Source organism: Rattus norvegicus, chromosome 6 (genome assembly GCF_021556685.1).
Source record: "Rattus norvegicus strain SHRSP/BbbUtx chromosome 6, alternate assembly SHRSP_T2T, whole genome shotgun sequence".
NCBI lineage: Eukaryota > Metazoa > Chordata > Mammalia > Rodentia > Muridae > Rattus > Rattus norvegicus.
Genome location: NC_141539.1, coordinates 78,670,001 through 78,676,502, shown reverse-complemented (window position 1 = coordinate 78,676,502; position 6,502 = coordinate 78,670,001). Strand labels below are relative to the sequence as shown.

Here is a 6,502-nt window from a genome sequence, read left to right as displayed (position 1 = left end):
ACTCCTCCAGCGGGGACCCCATTCTCAGTTCAGTGGTTGGCTGCGGAGTCCTGCCATTTTTAAAAACAGGATTTTATTTTATTTTATGTGAATGGGGTGTTTTTTGCGGGCTTGTACCTCTACTCATGCAATGCTTTTTTTTTTTTTTTTTTTTTTTTGGTTCTTTTTTTCGGAGCTGGGGACCGAACCCAGGGCCTTGCGCTTCCTAGGTAAGCGCTCTACCACTGAGCTAAATCCCCAGCCCCTCATGCAATGCTTTTATAGGTCAGAAGAAGATGTCAGAACCGCCATCCCTGCCCCTTGGGCTCAGATATTTGAATGCTTAGACACCAGGGGGTGTCTCTTCTTTGAAAAGATTGGAATGGTTAGGAGGTGTGGCCTTGTTGGAGGAAGTGTGTCAGGGGGTATGGGGGTGGGGCGGGTAGAAGTGTCAAAAAGCCCATGCCAGGCTCGGCCTACAGATCAGGCATAGCTCCTAGCAACTTCAACACCATACCTGCCTACCTCCGTGCTCCCCACCATGATGATAACAGACCAAGCCCCGGAAACTGTAAGCAGAACTCAGTTAAATGTTTTCCTGAGTTGCCTTAGTTAAGATGTCTCTTCACAGAAATAGAACGGTGACTAAGTCAGATTTATCTCTTTATTTCTTCTGTGTCTCCACATTTCTGTTATTGCTGCCAGATTAAATTAGAATAAAGGCAGGTTTATTGGGAAGCTGCTCTCTGGTTGGTGAGTTCACTGGCCCCAGGGACCAAGGCCAAGGAAGTCGAGTGGGGAAAGGGGTGGGAGGGGGGTAAGGGAAGGAGAAAGAGAGAAAGGGGTGCTCTTGCAGAGAGAGAGAGAGAGAGAGAGAGAGAGAGAGAGAGAGAGAGAGGGAGAGAGAGAGAGAGAGGCGTTCCAGAGGTTACAAATTGCTGATGTGGACCCTCAGGCTGGGATGTGGTGTTCCAGAGCCTTGCTTCCTGCCCTGCATTGAGTCTCTTCTCTTTCAACACAGAATCTGAACCAGGTCTTTGTATATCTATGAGGCAGGAACCTACCAGTGAGCTCCACCCCCGGCCTCCTCCTATTTCATAAAGATGTATTTGTTCTCTGTCCTGCCCTCTTGGGGCCAGCTGTATGTCATTAGTCCTTGGAAGCAGTTCCATAAACTAATTTGTAATTGGGTGTTTATGGATAAGCCTAGCGTAGTAAATTGCTTCAATCAAGGTGTATCTGTCAAAGTCCCAAGATGAAACAGGTGGCACACTCAATTAGCAGGACTCAAGGGAGGGCCGGAGTAACACAGTTTCACGAGAGTGTGCACTGCTGTTCAAGGGAACAGAAAAGCTTTGACTCCTGGGAGCTGGGAAAAAGGAGGGAGCCGTGGAGGGGGCACCCACCAGCCCTAGTAGAGCTTTCCAGGATGAAGTTGGGCAATACCTCCATCCAGCCTGACCTCTTCCAGTCTCCACGGGACATTTCTCTGGTCGGACTCTAGTGGCTTGCGTTGACCTACTCTCTACAGGTCAATGACTCTGAAGAGCAAGATGATTAGAGAGCAGCTCCTACACAAATACAAGAGACACACATCCATGCTGTACTAGTTAGGTTTCTATTGCTGTGATAAATGTCATAATCAGGACTGGAGAGATGGCTCAGCGGTTAAGAGCACTGACTGCTCTTCCAGAGGTCCTGAGTTCAAATCCCAGCAACCACATGGTGGCTATAACCATCTGTGATAGGATCTGATGCCCTCTTCTGATCTGTCTGAAGACAGTTGCAGTGTACTCCTATAATAAATAAATAAATCTTTTTAAAAATGTCATAATCAAAAAGCAACATGAGAGAAGAGGTTCACACTTCTACATCACGACAAAAACAAGACTCAAGGCAGGAATGTGGAGGTAGGAACTGAAGTAGAGGCCGTGGAGGAATGATGTTTACTGGCTTGCTCAGCCTGCTTTCTAAAAGCACCTAGGACCTGCACCTGGGTCCTTCCACATCAATCATAATCAAGAAAACGCCCCAGGTTTGTATACAGACTGATATGATGGGGAGGCATTTTCTCAAGCAAGGTTCCTATCAATCCCAAAAATGGGAGGAGAAAGACTACTGACACCAATCAGGATGACCAAATTAACCAAAGCAAGCAACCGAATAAAGGTTACAGGTGAGGCATAGCCCAGTCCTTGAGAAACAGAGGTTGGCAAACAGGAACCTGGTTTGTCTTTGCTGTAAGATGGCCTTGTGCCTGAGATGGAGGCCGACTCCAGCTCTTAGTTCCCTCTTCCCAGATGACGCCATCTGAGAACTGGGGCAGGGAGACCAGAGCTTTGTCTCCCTGCGGTTCCCGGGGAGAGCTTGAGGTAATTCCAAGAAATGCTTCTTCCATGTAAATGATGGTAGCTTCCTTATCCCCTCCTCATCCCTCCTCCTCCCATTTCTTCTTCCTCTTCCTCCTTTTCTGCTGACCTACATCCCTAGCCTGGCTTAATAGCTTCCTAACTCTGGTCCCTGTCTTAGTCTTTCACTTTCTTCTGCACTGGTAGAAAAGTGCTTTTTCGGAAGCTTGAGTCTGACCCTTTTGTTTGCCTCTTTGCTTAAAATCCCCCAACTCTGTGAAGCATCTCCTCGTTCTGTCTCAGTCACAAAGCCACCCTAAGCTTGGTATTAAAACAAGACGAGAGGGCTTTGAGCACTTATCCAACTGTGCTGGGCAGTTTTAAGTCAGCTTGAGACAAGCAAGGGTCACCTGGAAGAGGGAACTTTGAGAAAACGTCTCCTGTGGGCTCAGCCTGTGAGCAGGTCAGAAATGTATCTGTAATTAGGAACTGAGGTGGGGGGGGCAGCTCACTGTGGGTGGTTAGTGACTGAGGTGGGCGGGGACAGCTCACTGTGGGTGGTTAGTGACTGAGGTGGGCGGGGACAGCTCACTGTGGGTGGTTAGTGACTGAGGTGGGAGGGGGGGACAGCTCACTGTGGGTGGTTAGTGACTGAGGTGGGAGGGGGGGACAGCTCACTGAGGGTGGTTAGTGACTGAGGTGGGCGGGGACAGCTCACTGTGGGTGGTTAGTGACTGAGGTGGGCGGGGACAGCTCACTGTGGGTGGTTAGTGACTGAGGTGGGAGGGGGGGGGACAGCTCACTGTGGGTGGTTAGTGACTGAGGTGGGGGGGACAGCTCACTGAGGGTGGTTAGTGACTGAGGTGGGCGGGGACAGCTCACTGAGGGTGGTTAGTGACTGAGGTGGGAGGGGGGGGACAGCTCACTGTGGGTGGTTAGTGACTGAGGTGGGGGGGGCAGCTCACTGTGGGTGGTTAGTGACTGAGGTGGGCGGGGACAGCTCACTGTGGGTGGTTAGTGACTGAGGTGGGGGGGACAGCTCACTGTGGGTGGTTAGTGACTGAGGTGGGAGGGGGGGGACAGCTCACTGTGGGTGGTTAGTGACTGAGGTGGGGGGGACAGCTCACTGTGGGTGGTTAGTGACTGAGGTGGGGGGGACAGCTCACTGTGGGTGGTTAGTGACTGAGGTGGGAGGGGGGGGACAGCTCACTGTGGGTGGTTAGTGACTGAGGTGGGGGGGACAGCTCACTGTGTGTGGTTAGTGACTGAGGTGGGGGGGACAGCTCACTGTGGGTGGTTAGTGACTGAGGTGGGGGGGACAGCTCACTGTGGGTGGTTAGTGACTGAGGTGGGGGGGACAGCTCACTGTGGGTGGTTAGTGACTGAGGTGGGCGGGGACAGCTCACTGTGTGTGGTTAGTGACTGAGGTGGGGGGGACAGCTCACTGTGGGTGGTTAGTGACTGAGGTGGGGGGGACAGCTCACTGTGGGTGGTTAGTGACTGAGGTGGGGGGGACAGCTCACTGTGGGTGGTTAGTGACTGAGGTGGGAGGGGGGACAGCTCACTGTGTGTGGTTAGTGACTGAGGTGGGCGGGGACAGCTCACTGTGGGTGGTTAGTGACTGAGGTGGGGGGGACAGCTCACTGTGGGTGGTTAGTGACTGAGGTGGGGGGGACAGCTCACTGTGGGTGGTTAGTGACTGAGGTGGGAGGGGGGGGACAGCTCACTGTGGGTGGTTAGTGACTGAGGTGGGAGGGGGGGACAGCTCACTGTGGGTGGTTAGTGACTGAGGTGGGCGGGGACAGCTCACTGTGGGTGGTTAGTGACTGAGGTGGGCGGGGACAGCTCACTGTGGGTGGTTAGTGACTGAGGTGGGGGGGACAGCTCACTGTGGGTGGTTAGTGACTGAGGTGGGCGGGGACAGCTCACTGTGGGTGGTTAGTGACTGAGGTGGGCGGGGATAGCTCACTGAGGGTGGTTAGTGACTGAGGTGGGCGGGGACAGCTCACTGTGGGTGGTTAGTGACTGAGGTGGGCGGGGACAGCTCACTGTGGGTGGTTAGTGACTGAGGTGGGGGGGACAGCTCACTGTGGGTGGTTAGTGACTGAGGTGGGCGGGGACAGCTCACTGTGGGTGGTTAGTGACTGAGGTGGGAGGGGACAGCTCACTGTGGGTGGTTAGTGACTGAGGTGGGGGGGACAGCTCACTGTGGGTGGTTAGTGACTGAGGTGGGGGGGACAGCTCACTGTGGGTGGTTAGTGACTGAGGTGGGGGGGACAGCTTACTGTGGGTGGTTAGTGACTGAGGTGGGGGGGACAGCTCACTGTGGGTGGTTAGTGACTGAGGTGGGCGGGGACAGCTCACTGTGGGTGGTTAGTGACTGAGGTGGGGGGGACAGCTCACTGTGGGTGGTTAGTGACTGAGGTGGGCGGGGACAGCTCACTGTGTGTGGTTAGTGACTGAGGTGGGCGGGGACAGCTCACTGTGGGTGGTTAGTGACTGAGGTGGGGGGGACAGCTCACTGTGGGTGGTTAGTGACTGAGGTGGGGGGGACAGCTCACTGTGGGTGGTTAGTGACTGAGGTGGGAGGGGGGGGACAGCTCACTGTGGGTGGTTAGTGACTGAGGTGGGAGGGGGGGGACAGCTCACTGTGGGTGGTTAGTGACTGAGGTGGGCGGGGACAGCTCACTGTGGGTGGTTAGTGACTGAGGTGGGCGGGGACAGCTCACTGTGGGTGGTTAGTGACTGAGGTGGGAGGGACAGCTCACTGTGGGTGGTTAGTGACTGAGGTGGGCGGGGACAGCTCACTGTGGGTGGTTAGTGACTGAGGTGGGCGGGGACAGCTCACTGTGGGTGGTTAGTGACTGAGGTGGGGGGGACAGCTCACTGTGGGTGGTTAGTGACTGAGGTGGGCGGGGACAGCTCACTGTGGGTGGTTAGTGACTGAGGTGGGCGGGGACAGCTCACTGTGGGTGGTTAGTGACTGAGGTGGGCGGGGACAGCTCACTGTGGGTGGTTAGTGACTGAGGTGGGCGGGGACAGCTCACTGTGGGTGGTTAGTGACTGAGGTGGGCGGGGACAGCTCACTGTGGGTGGTTAGTGACTGAGGTGGGAGGGGGGACAGCTCACTGTGGGTGGTTAGTGACTGAGGTGGGCGGGGACAGCTCACTGAGGGTGGTTAGTGACTGAGGTGGGCGGGGACAGCTCACTGTGTGTGGTTAGTGACTGAGGTGGGCGGGGACAGCTCACTGAGGGTGGTTAGTGACTGAGGTGGGCGGGGACAGCTCACTGTGGGTGGTACCACATACCTGCAGCTCCTGATCCGATCCTCCCTCCTCTACTTCCCTATGCAGGAAGTTCAAGTACAAATTGCTTGTCCTGGTCGACATCCTTCAGGCTCTCTACAAGATCATTTGCTATTATTATTATAAATGAGGGGGGTTGGGGATTTAGCTCAGTGGTAGAGCACTTGCCTAGCAAGCACAAGGCCCTGGGTTCCGTCCCCAGCTCCAAAAAAAAAGAAAAAAAAAAAAATGAGGGCCGTGTTCTAGCACATCTCCACGCGTGCTAGGTCAGAAATAAGGGGTAGTTCTTTGCTGTTGAACTTTGTTCTTGTGTTTATTTTTTGAGACAGTCTCAAGGAGCCCAAGCTAATCTCAAACTCACTATGTAACCGAGGGTAACTTTGAACTCCCAATCCTTGTGCCTCCATCTCACAAGTGCTGGCATTACAGCCTGTGCCACAGTACAAATTACGGGGTAGGTTTTAATTTTTTTTTTTTTTTATGTATATGTCTGTGCATCTGTGTGTGTCCTTGAGAATGCGTGTGCAGGTGACTATGGAGGCCAGAAGAGGGCACTGCATCCCTGGAACTGCACTAAGAGGCAGTTGTTCGCTGCCTGGGGAGGTGCTGATCACCAAACGCTAGTCCTGTATAAGAAAATCAATTACTGGGGTTGGGGATTTAGCTCAGCGGTAGAGCACTTGCCTAGCGAGCGCAAGGTCCTGGGTTCGGTCCCCAGCTCCAAAAAAAAAAAAAGAAAAAAGAAAAAAAATAAAGAAAGAAAATCAATTACTCTCGACCTCTGAGTCATCTCTCCAGCCCCAAGGGGCAGTTCTTAGTCAATTGATTTATTCTTAAGTACTAGTAACTACTTAACTTCATTAAGTTCTT

The 6,502-nt window shown here is 53.4% G+C and overlaps 1 long non-coding RNA gene across 1 annotated transcript in view; it reads left to right on the top strand.

Annotated features, from left to right (window-relative positions):
- The first annotated feature begins 444 nt into the window (after positions 1-444).
- Positions 445-6,502, top strand: part of LOC120093210 (uncharacterized) — an 8,779-nt gene continuing 2,721 nt past the window's right edge. The window contains exons 1-2 of the long non-coding RNA XR_015623036.1: positions 445-550; positions 5,962-6,086. This is a non-coding gene — a long non-coding RNA (uncharacterized LOC120093210). The remainder of the gene's footprint in view (positions 551-5,961; positions 6,087-6,502) is intronic.